Source organism: Carcharhinus amblyrhynchos, unplaced genomic scaffold, assembly GCF_965287045.1.
Source record: "Carcharhinus amblyrhynchos unplaced genomic scaffold, sCarAmb.v2.hapA scaffold_48, whole genome shotgun sequence".
Lineage (NCBI taxonomy): Eukaryota > Metazoa > Chordata > Chondrichthyes > Carcharhiniformes > Carcharhinidae > Carcharhinus > Carcharhinus amblyrhynchos.
Window position 1 is genome coordinate 609,760 of NW_027649789.1, and position 15,343 is coordinate 625,102.

At 42.3% G+C, this 15,343-nt stretch overlaps 1 pseudogene; it reads left to right on the forward strand.

Moving 5' to 3' along the window:
- The first annotated feature begins 10,651 nt into the window (after window positions 1-10,651).
- LOC145337400 (putative G-protein coupled receptor 139) lies at window positions 10,652-12,970 on the forward strand (annotated as a pseudogene).
- The last annotated feature ends 2,373 nt before the right edge of the window (window positions 12,971-15,343 follow it).

A 15,343-nucleotide genomic window follows, 5' to 3' on the forward strand; every position in this document is an offset into this window, starting at 1 on the left:
CTTAAAACTCATTCAAACTGCTCCTCCACCACAGCCGGGCAGAGAAGGGGCCCTCCAGCACCAATCGGTACGGAAGGAACTGATCCATATCTGATCTATGTCATGGCAGGCTTGTGCAAAAAGTTTAATCTCAAGGGATCAAAGGTGAACTAGAAGGATGGAAACAGAACTGGTTTGGCCATAGAAGACAGAGGGGAGCAGTGGGGGCGGGGTGGGGGCGGGAAGGGGGTCTTTTTCTGATTAGAGGTCGGTAACTGGTAGTGTTTCACAGGGATCTGTACTGGGACCTCTGCTGTTTGTGATATATATTATATGTATATATAAAAGAGGATGTAGCTGGCCTGATTAGTAAGTTTGCAGACGACACAAAGATTGCTGGAGTTACAGATAGTGATGAACATTGTCAGAGAATACAGCAGGATTTCGATAGGTTGGAAAATTGGGTGTAGAAATGACAGATGAAATTTAATCTTGATAAATGTGAAGTGACACATTTCGGTAGATCTAATGCAGGGGGAGCTGTACAATAAATGACAGAACCATCAGGAGTATAGATACACTGAGGGATCTGGGTTTGCAAGTCCACAGATCCTTGGCAACACGGCTGGAAAAGGTAGTGAAGAAGGCATATGGCCTACTTGCCTTTATTGGAAGGGGAATAGAAGATAAAAGTTGGCATATGATGTTGCAGTTATACAGAACGTTGGATGGGCCACATTTGGAATATTACTTCCAGTTCCGGTCGCCACACTACCAGAAGAACATGGGGTCTTTGGAGAGGGAGCAGAAACGGTTTACCAGGATGTTGCTGGTACGGAGGATATTAGCTATGAGGTGAGACTGAGTAAACTAGGATTGTTCTCCCTGGAAAGGCGGAGATTGAGGGATGAGCTAACACAAGTTCATCAAATTGTGAAGGACATTGATAGGGTGAACAATTGGAAGCTTTTTTTCCCAGGTCGGAAATGACAAACAAAAGGGGTCACAAGTTCCAGGAAAGGGAGGTGGGGGTGGGGCAAGGTTCAACACAGATATACGAGGGATGTTTTTTACACAGAGGGTAGTGGGGGCCTGGAATGCACTACCAAGCAAGGTGGATGAAGCAGACACGCTAGGAACATTTAACACTTACCTAGATGGCCACATGGGCCATCCTGGGGATAGAGGGATACAAACGGATGGTCTAGTTAGGAACACATGATCGGTGCAGGCTTGGAGGGCCGAAGGGCCTGGCCCTGTGCTATATTGTTCTTTCTCGTATCCTTTGTCCGTCCCACTGAGAGTCGGACACAGTTGCTTCCCATCCTGCAATGACTATTTCAGTTCCAGCTTTGATAAACAAATAGGAAGGCAATACCACAGCAATACCCTGAAACCATGTGGAGACACTGCAGCTGGGAAAATACAGCAGTTTACCTTTTTATCAGAAAACTCATTTGGTTTGTAATGTCCAGTTTTTTGATCACAGCAATTCAGTCCAAAAATAAATGCATTCTATTTCTGAACTGGATGACGTTACATGTTTTTTTTCATGGAAGAACACTAATTAGGGAGACTTTGCTAGCTGAATATCCCAGGGGTGAAAGCAAAGGATATAAATGACTGGATTTTTCAATCTGGGTTTAATACGGAGATAATACCTGCAGCGTATAATATCACGTCACTGCATTCAACATGCTTCTACGAATGTTAAATAAAATATTCTACCTAGCACTTGCCGTTGTTGGTGTTCCTGGTAAGTGGCTATGACCATTGAATGTGCAAACATCTGTTTTTAAGCTGCCTCTGGTTTGTTCTCATAAGCTTCATGATGACATAAGAACATAAGAACATAAGAAATAGGAGCAGGAGTAGGCCATCTGGCCCTTCGAGCCTGCCCCGCCATTCAATAAGATCATGGCTGATCTGTCGTGGCTCAGTTCCACTTTCCCGCCCTCTCCCCATAACCCTTAATCCCCTCTCTTATCAAAAACCCATCAACCCGCTTCTTGAAAATATTTAGCGAGGCAGCCTCCACCACCTCAACGGGCAGAGAATTCCATAGATTCACCACCCTTTGAGTGAAGAAGTTCTTCCTCAACTCCGTTCTAAACCGCCCCCCCCCTTTATCTTGAGGCTGTGCCCCCTAGTCCTACTGTCTTTTTTGAGCGGGAACAGTCTCTCCACCTCTATCCTATCCATCCCATTCATCATCTTATACGTCTCAATGAGATCTCCCCTCATTCTTCTAAACTCTAACGAGTACAAGCCTAGTTCATTCAGCCTCTCCTCATAGCTCAACCCCCTCAACTCCGGTATCAGCCTAGTAAACCTCCTCTGCACTCCCTCCAAGGTCAAAATATCTTTGCGCAGGTGCGGCGCCCAAAACTGCACACAGTACTCCAGCTGCGGCTTCACCAATGCCCTATACAGCTGCAGCAAGACCTCCCTACTTTTATATTCAATCCCCCTCGCTATGAAAGACAACATTCAGGAAACCCATTATCAGTGATACCGGCTGACTTGTGGCTTTATTCTGTTTCTTCAACTAATAAGAAACCTAGTTTATAACTCATATACTCTCTGAAATATCAACCTGTCTCAATTAGGAGAATACCATGTAATGTGAAATTGATGGCAGTGAATGAAAATGCTTTGAAAGTAACTATGACTGTGGGAAGCTGCACCGTATCATTAAATATCTGTCAGTAAACACATTGGAAACCCAAACCCCGTAGATCACTTATCTGTGTGTGGAATTGAACATTGAACAGGAACCATGATTAAATGCTTGACCACAGTGATTATCCCTTATAAAGACTTTCAGTGTAGAATTGTATTAAATGTGGTTCACCAAAAAGAGTGGGATGTCTGAGCTTGGTAACCACGTCTTCCTGGGAGTATCTGCCAATGTCAGATTTTACCTGATGAGTTCACAAACAGAGTGGAATAATTGACATCAGATGTTGAGCATTGTTCTGTGTTTAAATAACAGGTTCGACTTACAACGGAAATTGTTTACTTCTAGAGGATATAAAGCGTTATTGAGACTGAAATGTCTAACTATGCCTCCCTTTGATGTGAACTTCTCCCACCAAATAAATATCAACTCAATGCTGGCATTCCGAAATTCAGAAAATAAGCTAAAAAAAATTCCAATGCACGTTGCATTTTTATCCCAATTCTGTTCTTTTGGTAATGCATTCCAATGCGTTCTTTTCGATTTCTGGGTTTTTTAACCTAGTGTACCACTGAACCAATGGACTGCACACATCAGATTATTTTAAAGAAACCATAAGGAAAAGTAATGATTTTAGACAAAATGCAGCACTTGATATTTAGCTGTAGTGAAATTAATTTAGCATTGAAATGTTCACTCTAAGGTTTATTAATTTATACTTCATGGCTTCAGGAATTATGTTGCTTGTTTCCTCTTCTATATTCTCAGTTTCAATGTTCCAATTGGATACCTCAATGAGCTTTATTTTTTATGATTCCAGATATTTTCTGTAAATGTTGAAAGACAGTGATCCCAGAGATGGTCATGTGCAGGACCACTTCTCCCTATTCTTGGATCTGATTTAATCCTTTTACCCACATAGGACATTTTTTAATCTTTGTCTGAACTGTTCCTTTGTCCCCTAAGTGTAATTTTGTTGAGATTAGACATGAGTATGCCGTCTTCTGATTTCCAGAATTTCTCTTTAAACTTAAAGTACTGTGTTCTATCGCACTGTAATCTGTCATCTTTAATTTCTAACATTCAGTCAAATAATATATTGAAGTGTGGGCATATGCGGTACATTTTGCCGATTAATGCTGATCATATTTTGTGTTTATACATGTTTTATTAGATATTGTGTTTTGCTTTCATTATTTTTCCTAAAACGGACATTGTTTTATCATGTCTATTATTTTTCAAGCTTGTGCTATCCTCTGTTTGAAATATAAGATTTACTTTGATTCCCCATGAGTCCTTTCATATTGTTATATGCATTAATACTGAACAATTAATAGTAGCCTTCCTGCCTTTTCATTCGCTTTAATACCTTCAGATGTAATCCACAACTGGAAGTTTTCGAATAATGTATCAATTTTCCACTTTAAATATATTTGAGTTCATTCTCTTTTATTTGACTGTATAGTTTCCCCGCTCAGAAAATTTTGCTTTTTCTTCAAGCCATGAATGTTCCTGAAATGGTTCCTTCCGCAAGGACAATCCCAAAGTTTGTGTCAGCTCCATCATTCTGAGCTCAAAACTGTTCCAAAATTCCATTGGTGTTTTTCCATCTGTGTGTGTGTGTGTGTCTGTGTGTCTGTGTGTCTGTGAGTGTGTGTGTGTGTGTGTTATTACTCTTGTTATTCCCAGCTTTCAGTAACTCACAGCTAAGTCCATTCCATCATTTTCAGCTCGGATATTGTGAGGACATTTTTTCGAATATCAGTTTAACTCTTCCCGGCCTAATAATATCCATTATTGAAATTTAAACTCTGGCAGATTCCTCAGTATGAATTTGGTACAATGCCCCGATCTCCATTATAGTTGTGCAGAGTTCACGTGAAACCCTGGGGTTAATCCATTGTCAATGTGTCTCTCTATATGTATGTTGGCTTTGCAGCCTTTGTTTAGAAGAAATGCAGCTACGCTAGCTATGGTGTACAGCATTCGGTGAGTATTTTGGCAAGGTGTAAAAGTAACAGAGTTTATCGTGGTGGGAGATTTTAACATCTCCTGTATTGACTGGGACTGACTAAGTGCTCGGGACATGTAAGGAGCATCCAGGAGGGCTTCTTGATACAGGATGTAGATTGTCCAACTAAGGAAGGGGTCGGACTGGACCTGGTAGTGTTGAATGGCCCTGGCCAGGTTGTCGATGTTTCAGTAGGGGAGAAGCTCTGGAACAGTATGGTTTAGTGTATTGCTGGATAAAGATGTATAGTCCCCAAGGTGCTAAATTGGGGGAAGGCTAATTACAACAATACTAGGCTGGAACTGAAGGCTGTGGATTGGGGGCAAATCAACATCTGGCATGTGGAAGACTTTCAAGTGTAGGTTGATAAGGATTCAGGAACGGCACATTCCGGTAAGGACAGAGATTAATTATGGCTGGTTTTGAGACCCTTGGATAACGATAGTTACTGTGAGCCTAGTCAAAGAGGGAAAAAAAAGATTTGTCAAAGCCAGGAGGCTGGGAACACATGAAGCAAGTGTGACATACAAAAAACTTAAGCAAGGAGTAAGGAGAGCTAAAAGGAGTCGCAAGATACATCAGACAGCAGGATTAAGGAAAATTCCAAGGCTTGTTATGCATATATAAAAAGATCAAGAGGGTGGCCAGGGAGAGAATTGACCCATTCAAGGGAAAGGGAGGGAGTATATGTGTGGAGACAGAGGAAATGTGCAATCTGTTAAATGATTACTTTGTGTCAGTATTCACCAAAGAGAAGGAATTGGTGGATAATGAGGGTTAGATAGGTAGATAGGTTGAGTCATGTTGAGATCAAAAAAAAGAGGAGTTATTGGGGTTCCTGAGCAACATTCAGGTAGACAAGTCCCCAAGGCCTGATGGGATATAGCCCAGAATACTGAGAGAGGCAAGGGAGGAAATTGTTGGGTCCTTGACAGAAATCCTTGTATCCTCACTGCTACAGGGGATGTCCCATAGGACTGGAGAATAGCCAATGGTTTTCCTTTGATTAAGAAGGGTATCAAGTATAATCCAGGCAATTACAGGCCAGTGAGCCTTATATCAGTGGGAGGGAAATTATTGGAGAGGATTCTTCGAAACAGGATTTATTCCCATTCAGAAATAGGTGAACACATGAATGAGGCAACATGGTTTTTTTTAAAAGGGGAGGTCATGTCTCACAAACTTGGTCGAGTTTTCGAGGAAGTGACAAAGATGATTGCTGAGATTAGGGCAGAGGATATTGTCTACATGGACTTCAGTAAGGCCTTTGACAAGGTCGCTCATGGCAGACTGGTGCAGAAGATGAAGTTATATGGGATCAGAGGTGAGCTGGCAAGGTGGGTCCAAAACTGACTCGGTCAAAGAAGACAGAGCGTATCAGTGGAAGGGTACATTTCTGAAAGGAGGGCTGTGATAAGTGGCGTTCCTCAGGCATCAGTGCTAGGACTTTTGCTATGACACACAGTTTGGTGGATTTGCAGATAGTGATCAGAGGATACAGCAGGATAGAGATCAGTTGGAGACTTGGGCGGAGAGATGGCAGATGGAGTTTAATCCAGACAAATGCGAGGTAGTGCATTTTGGAAGGCCCAATACAGATAGGGAAAATCTGGTAAATGGAAGAACACTTAAGAATATTGAGGAGCAAAGGGATCTGGATGAACAGAATACAGATCACTTAAAGTGGCAAAGCAGGTGGAGAGGATAGTTAAGAAGGCATACGGCATGCTGGCCTTCATCAGCAGCAGCATTGAGTTTAAAAAAAATGGCAAATCATATTGCAGCTTTATAGGACATTATTTAGGCTCCCTTGGAATACAGTGTTCAATTCTGGTTGCCACACTACCAGAAGGATGTGGATGCTTTGGAGAGGGTGCAGAAAAGATTTACCAGGATGTTGCCTTGGATGGAGGGCATTCGCTATGAAGAGAGGCTGGAGAAATTTGGATTGATCTCAATGGAACGACAGGGGGTTGAGGGGAGACCTGATAGAAGTCTACAAGATTATCAGGGGTATGGGGAGTGGATAGTCAGAAGCTTTTTTCCCCAGGGTGGAAGAGTCAATTACTAGGGGGCACAGGTTTAAGGCGCGAGGGGCAAGGTTTAAAGGAGATTGACGGTGTAGGTGCCTGGAACTCTTGCCTGGGGATGTAGTGGAAGCGGATACAGCCGTGAATTTTAAGGGGCGTCCTGACAAATGCATTAACACGATGGGAATAGAGGGAAATGGTCCCCTGAAGGGTAGAAGGATTAAGTTAAGTCAGGTACATGATTGGTGCAGGCTTAGAGGGCCAAAGGGTCTGTTCCTGCCCTGTAACTTTCTTTGCTCTTTGTTCTTTGTTCATTCTCTGTTTTAATCCTTCTCACATGCCTGTGTACTTAGGTCTATTTGTTGGAATGATGTACTTAGTTTGCTTGAAATAAATATTTCAATGCATTCACCTTGAATTTGTATCTGACATTCTGCAACGTTCTCCTTCTTACAAACCTCTTCAAGCACTCGATGTATCAAACTCCATTCAACATAACGAGATGTCCACCGTATGTAATAAAGATCTTTCCGACTCCTGCAGCTCTGTTCGTAATAACACAATGAATTCCCCACCAATAAATGTGCACCTCTGCACTCCCTAAAGCTTCTTGGAGAGACTGTGTATTTGTATTTTCCATTAACTAGAGCTCTGACCCATAATTTCTGACAATGCTGCCTACCAGACATTGGTTCTGATATTTTTGCATTATTCCTGAACCCAGATAATCCTTTTCCTTTTCAAACAGACCCTCGATCGTATCTAATCCAAATGTATTTATTTCATCTCCTCACCTTCCATTTGTGGAAATCATAAAGTTTCCTCATTCACAAATTCCGTGTTACCAGAAAATACATTCAACACATAGATTCGACATTTATTCCACATCCACCTTTGGTCACGACAAGACATGGATCCTCCCAATCTCCCGCAATGCCGTCCTTATCTTGGCCTTGATCACATTCTGATTTTTCACATTGTGCTCAGTCTAGTACGAGGCCAGTTCATTCAACTGGCAACACATTTCAATGTCATCTCTCAGCAAATTTATCAAACAGATGAATGCTCACACAAAATTAAGCCGTCTAAAGTGTTCAATTTATTATGAATTATTCAATGTTTGTCTAGGCCATAAGACATAGGAGCAGAATTAGGCCACTCGGCCCATCGAGTCTGCTCTGCCGTTCAATCATTTCTGATACTTTTCACATCCCCATTCTCCTGCCTTTTCCCCCAAACCCCTGATCCCCTTATTGATCAAACCCCTATCTATCTCTGTCTTAGAGATACACAATGGCCTGGCCTCCAGAGCCTTCTGCGGCAAAGAGTTCCACAGATTCACCACTCTCTGGCTGAAGAAATTCCTCCTCATCTCTGTTTTAATGGATCGTCCATTTAGCCTGAGTCTGTGCCCTCTGGTTCTAGTTTTTCTGACAGTTGGAAACTTTCTCTCCACGTCCACTCTCTCCAGGCCTCGCAGTATTCTATAAGTTTCAATAAGATCCCCCCTTCCCCTTTCTAAACTCCAGCGAGTACCGAACCAGAGTCCTCAACTGTTCCTCATACGACAAGCTCTTCATTCCATGGATCATTTTTGTGAACCTCTTCTGGACCCTTTCCGAGACCAGCATACCCTTCCTTAGATACAGCGCCCAAAACTGCTCACAATACTCTAAATGGTGTCTGACCAGAGCCTTATCCAGCCTCAGCAGTGCAACCCTGCTCTTATATTCCATCCCTCTCGACATAAATGTGAACATTGCATTTACCTTCCTAACTGCCGACTGAACCTACATGCTAACCTGAAGGGAATCCTGAACAATGACCCACAAGCTCCTTTGTATTTCTGATTTCCTAAGCATTTCCTCATTTATAAAATAGTTTATGTCTCCATTCCTCTTTCCAAACTGCACAACATCTATTTACACATTGTATTCCACCTGCCACTTCTTTGCCCATTCTCCTAATCTGTCCAAGTCCTTCTGCAGCTCCCCTCCTTCCTCAATACTACCTGACCCTGTACATATCATTGTATCATCTGCAATTTAGCTTCAGCTCATCCCCTTCATTCATCCATCGGCTGAGGTATTCTCCTTTTTTTTATTCATTTGTGGGACAAGAGTGTCGCTGGATGGCCAGGTGTTTATCGCCCTACCCTACTTGCACTTGCTCTAAGGGACTTGTTAGGCCATTCCAGAGGATAGCTGAGATTCAACCACATTGGAGTCACATACACACCAGATCAGGTAAGGGCAGTGCATTTCCATCCCTAAAGAAGATTGGTAAACCAGATATTGTTATTTTCTGGCAATCGGCAATGGTTTCATGGTCATAAACAGATTATTAATTCCAGATTTTGTTTTTATTGAATTGAAATTCCAACATATGCAGTGACAGGATTGGAAGCCGGGTCTCCAGAACATTAGCTGAGTTTCTGCATTAACACAACAGCGATGGCATTACTCGGCTAAGCCCCATTATAATCAGAATGAATTTACTTTATGACCTGTTGTCAGGTACAATTGGCAGCAGACAATTTCTTTTTTTTAGTTGAACGTTGTAAGAAAATGCCACATTTGCTTGATCATGTGACTGCAATTAAAATGCTGTAAAAAGTTCAGCCTGCCATAAACGCTACTACATAATACAAAATTTTAAATCATGCGACAACTGTCCCACTTATATGCCTCATCCAAACCAAAAATAACTCTATTTGTCATCCTGCATGCAAATACAGGAGATGTAAACACGTCCATTTACCTCCACATCTTCCACATTCCAAAATGACAAGCACACATTCCAGCTAAAAAAAAGTGATATTCAGGAAGTTTATATATTTCTGTAAATGTATCCATAGCACCAATGGATTCTCCTGTACACTGGGAGAAGTACGTGCACAGATTGTGTTACCGTTTTGCTGAGATTCAGTTTGCCAGCCCCATTCTGTGTCTCCATTTGTTTGTTCCTTCAGTTCTGCACTCCACTGGGTATGAGCTCTCAATCATTGGCCTTGACATTCTGTCACTGAAGCTGAATCCTGAGCAGTATTCCACTTTGTTCCTGAACATCTGGTTGTTTGTCTATTTACTAAAACGACGAGTACAATCGTTCTTGCATTGTTCCATATTTCCTGCCAAACCAATTCTGTCTGTCGTTTACCTGGACAACAATCCCTCCAGTACTCTAACACTGTTCTTCAGCAATGCAGCCTCCCCTCCATGCCCCAACTGTTCACGCCCGAAGAGGCACACACAAACATAACAGACACACACGATGACATATACACACACACAAACACATAAACGTTTAGAACTGTCATGAATACCTTATACACGGGACAAAGACGAGAAACATTGGGGGAAAAAAAACGTCTGTGGAGAATCGTTGCCTTTATATTCCTGCTACAGATGCTCTCAGACCTGCTGTCTTCCAGCATTTTCCGCTTTGTTGTTCGCAGATTCCGTTATCCACATGTGTACACACGGGAATGCGCCATACAAATGTACAAGTGCAGAATAGCAGGCCTGCTGCTTTTCTGATGGTTAGGTTTCAGCACTCACACCACCGTGGCCTGGGGTGGATTCTGGGTTAGGGAATGACATTTTGTTTTATATATATGGTGGCAGAGTGGGTTAACACTGCTGCCTCACAGCGCCAGGGGCCCGGCTTCAGTTCCCGGCTTGGATCAGTGTCTGTGTGGGATCTGCACATTTCCGCTGTGTCTGTGTGAGATTCCTCCTGTTTCCTCAGGCAGTCTGAAAGATATGCCTGCATTTATAGCACGCAAAGAAAAAGTGAAGTTTGCACCCGGGGTTGGGGTCCAATACCGGATGTGGGGATCTGTTCACAGTTTGGCTGGCAGTGTGTTGGAATAGCCTTTCATTCACTGTTGACAGTGAACTGATCCAACCCCAGAGAATTGTGTGTCTTTTCTCATCGAGGGACATCTTCATGTTATTAGGGGACAATTCTGAAAGTGGAGGGGTCTCCGATACTGACATTGTTGATGTAGGAAAAGGATCTAACCCTGAGGAGCTCCTGAACAGTATGAGCCGAGCGTTCCAAATATATTGAGATGTGCTACCAGTGTGACAATCATACCTGTCAAACTATTTTATAATACTGAAGTGTTCACTGTGTCCTCTCTTCACAGGTGCTGTCAGACCTGTTGAGAGTTTTCCAGCGTTTCCTGTTTATGTTCAGACCCCCCGTACACACTTGTGCGTGGCTAATTTTGATGAAGTTACCTGATCAGGACAGGGTGGGATCCTGAATGTGAACTACTTCTGTGTGTTGTATTAACCTGTGTTTGGTGCAGAGGGAGGATGGGTGTGAGAGGGGTTGATCCACAAGGAAATATGTAATACTAACTGTCATTGCTATAAGAATGACAGTTTTCATCCAGCAACAGGCACTATTTCCAACTCAGGGTGTCTGTTCCCTGGAAATATTTTTCATTGCTATAGGTGCGGGGAGGGAGGAGGATGATTGTGAAGGAGGTCTGACCATCAATTTTGTTGAAACATGTGATCCTCAGTATTATTCTAATTCTGAGAATGCACTGTCCCTCAGCGTGAGGGTGGAATGATTGATCCTGGGAGAAATCTGCATGTGGACCTGAACCTGAAAGGTGAACATTCCTTGTGATGCCACAATATCTTCCTATGTATATCTAGCCGAACCCCAACATCTATGTGTCCAATACTGAAACAGAAGCCGTCATGGGATAAGTGCCATCTTCTGGTTGTGCACCTGATATTTGGGTTAAATGGACACTCTGAGGACGGTCTATTCATGGGCATTGTGTGCCATGGGAGGGGATGAACAAGGCTTTATTCCTGAGTAGAATGTCTCAGCAGTATTTGTGTCTGTGTCTGCCTCTTGTATTTCCTTATCTTTGTTATCCTGGTAAATGATCTGGCCACAGGACGTGCTTGATAATTCTTCGAGAATGTGACAATCCCCCATTTGTTACAAACGCAAAGCATTCAGTCAACGTGGGTGTCAATCTAAGATATTTATTTGGAGGGATGTTCGGATCAACTGATGCCAATCCTTGGTGTCCAATATCGAAACGTGACCTGTCATCTGTTAACTCTGTCAAAAACATTAAATCAAACTCCAAACTCATCAAAACATTTGAAATATCAACCACCCTCCCCCTGTAAGCCTGATCTCTGACTGTATTAATCCTTTATCTGGTGTGGAATTGAGATAGGTGGATGAAGCCAGGGTAGAGATTTTAAAACAATAATTTCTGACGGAGATCAAATCCGCAAAATGTTTAGTGCAAAACCACTTCCCTTAGTGCCTGAACCAGAAAAGTAGAATGCAACAGCAATAATACTGATCCTGCTTTTCCACCGTCTCTGTCTTACAGTTAATTTACTGGGCATCCTGGTCCTGTCCCGGGATAAATGTGGCCTCTCCACCTGCACAACTCGCTACCTGCTCGCGATGACAACAGCGGTTATACTTACCACCATCAATGACTATTATTTTCCTGGTAGTTTCCTGTATATCACGCCTGTGTGTAGTTTCAAATCTGTCCTAATGGGTGCAGCCACAGATTGTTCAGTCTGGTTCACCGTGACATTTTCATTTGATCGATTTGTGGCCATTCGTTGTCAGACGTTGAAAATGAAATATTGCACTGGGAAAACTGCAACAGTGATTCTTGTAACAACTGGTGTTCTGCTCCGTTTAAAAAATATTCCCTTCTACTTTACAAAGGACCCTATGTTCATATTTAAAAATGTACCGTGGGGCTGTGAAACAAAGGTAAGCACATTTACTGATCCCATATGGGTCGGATTCCAATGGTTTGATAAGGCTGTGACTCCATTGCTCCCATTTGGTTTAATTCTATTGATTAATGCTCTGACAGTTAGACATATTTTGATAACTAGTAGAGTCCGTTAAAGACTCGTCGTTCCCCATAAGGATGGAAATAACATTGATCCAGAGATGGAGAGCAGAAGAAAGTCAATGATTTTACTCTTCACTATATCCGGAATGTTCATTCTACTGTGGTCAGTCAATGTTGTACAATTCATATATGTTAAGGTAATAGGTTTATTTTCCATCAATGACTCTGCATATATATTACAAGCTGTAGGAGGTCCAATGCTCAATTTAAATTGCTGCACAAACACATTTATTTATGTGGCCACTCTTAGCAAGTTTAGGGAGCAATTCATTTTAATGTTGACATATCCTCTCAAAACAATTACACAGAGACTCATCCAATTGGGGAAATTCACCCGATGACTGATAGTTGACTCAGTGGATGAGCATTTTCATATGGTTACTATGATTACTTTCACCAAGCTTCAAGCTTCTTCTTGTCACTATGCAAACCATGCAGCATGAAGGCCTGATCTGCCAACTTAATGGTCAATCACACATTCAAAGTATTTCAGTCGCCACATTGAAACCTATTGATCATGCAGTGCTTTGACAGTTAGGAAAACCAATGGTGTTTGTCCAACCTGTGGGATATCTGTGGGGATGAAATGCAGCTTTAGGCCTTTCCAGCTCACTATACACACATCCTTCCCAACTGATGGTACTGTAAACAAATTAGCGTCAGTTTTTGTAATTGAGTTAATGGATAAGTCAAAAAGAAACCATGTGTTTTGTAGCCCCGCGAGACACTGAAGCAATAAAGAGAGGGCTAGAGTTGCCTGATATATGAAGCCAATTGTGAACCATGGCATTATCCGTTTACCAGTTTGTGGTGATCGTTCGTGACCTGGAGTCTGGCAAATGTATGCCCCATGGTGCCAGTGTGTGGCCCCAACAATGAGATGGCAATGAATGTGAACAACTTTCAGTGAAAGGGAGTAAGGTAACATACCACAGTGACAATGAAAGCATTAATAATCAGACAAGATTAGAAATGACAGAAACCTCTCTGGGGAAAAAAAATGTCTTGAGTGAGGCAGACCAAGTTTCGTTTCAAGGAACATATCATTCCCCGTTACAAGAGTGGCTTTAATAATGTAATAGGAGCAGAAAAAAATAATAAAATGATGTGGGACTGCAGCTCACGTGTTAGATGAAGGAGCAATGGAAATGGAAGGAAATTGGAGGTTGATATTCAATTAGTCAGAAATGACGTGCGAGACCCTCTGGCCTCCCAGCTGGTGGCAGGTTGTATTCTAGTGGTGATTATCTGGTCCTGCAACTGTTAATGGGAAGTCCCATTGGTGTCATGCTATGATGGCTGGAAACCCGGATCGGGCTGTGTGCTGCTGGCAGTACAGGAGAACTCACCAGTGTGAACGGCTGGATAATTGCCCCATAACTATCATTGATTGATAATATAGGGGATGATTCCCCAGGTCCGGTTAACTGCCGGAGGAGAACAACGGGTCGGGAAGCATCAATGGGGGGGTTGCAGTCAGATTTGGGACCACCACCTGGCTAATCGAGAGTCTCCTTGTCAACGTTTTCTGATATAATCAGACATTTCCAATACAGATTCGAGTCAGATCCAACTTGTCAACATTATAACGAACAGTAACCATATGAAGGTGTTTCTCTGACTGAAGTTCAAATTGCCCCGCTTTGCATATTATAATAAGGACTTGCATTCTTCCTGATCCCTCCAACATCTCCTGAGATTATAATAAGTTATATAGTCAAATAGATGTTCATTTGTATTTAGTCTGAGTCCACTGACACATGTAGTTCAGGTAGCAGCCCATGTTCTCCAGTGAACTGGAATATCTCACCGTCTTCATTACAAAGGGAAAGGGAGGAATGGAGGAGAAGATTCACACGTGAATTTTGCAAAATACCCATCACTCAGTCAACAGTACTGGAGGAATGCCGGCCTTTTTTCTCAAATAGATGTTATACTGTAAGGTTTTGATGTTTCTATCCTTCTGAAATGTATTTCCAAAATTATTTTTTTCACTTGGTGAGCTGTAGGTCTCACAGTGCAGTCTGAGATGGTGACATTCAATACTGAAATTTAAACTCTCTCTGCATGGATTCAGGGTGGTGTAGGGTATCAGTGCCTGAGCATTTCTGTCACTCCGACTTGGACACTGAACCTCAAATTTCTATTCACTTACTAATCACATACCTCTCAAATAAAATCATTTCAAAACAAAGAATGCCAGATACCCAGCATTTATTAAGTGGTACATGTCAAACACAGCTTTAATAGCTAAGGGGCGGGGGCGGGGGGGAATGGGGACAGGGGAGGGGGTGGGGGGGCAAACCAGGACCCAGGATCAGATCATCAATTTTCTTCTGCCCTTTGCCCTTCACCAGCTAACGAGAAAGGTGGAAGAATGAATTCTGTTCATTTCTGGACAACAAGCATATACAAATACTGTAATGATAATATAATTGGAGCAGATGAACATATGGGATCTGAAAATGAATAGGCTTGTCAGCCTGGCCATGTCTCCCCTGTCAACACAACCATCATGGCTGATCTGATCATAATATCAAATGTACTTCATGCAAGGGCCACAAAAAGCTGAAAATGAGACTGGTTACATGTTTATCTACCACCGAAGTGAAACTTAAATTAAAACTCCCTCAGGAAGAGAGTTCCAAAGAATCAGCATAGTTTGAGGAAAGAAAAGCTTCTTACCAACTATGAAATGCGGATCATGCAGTAGT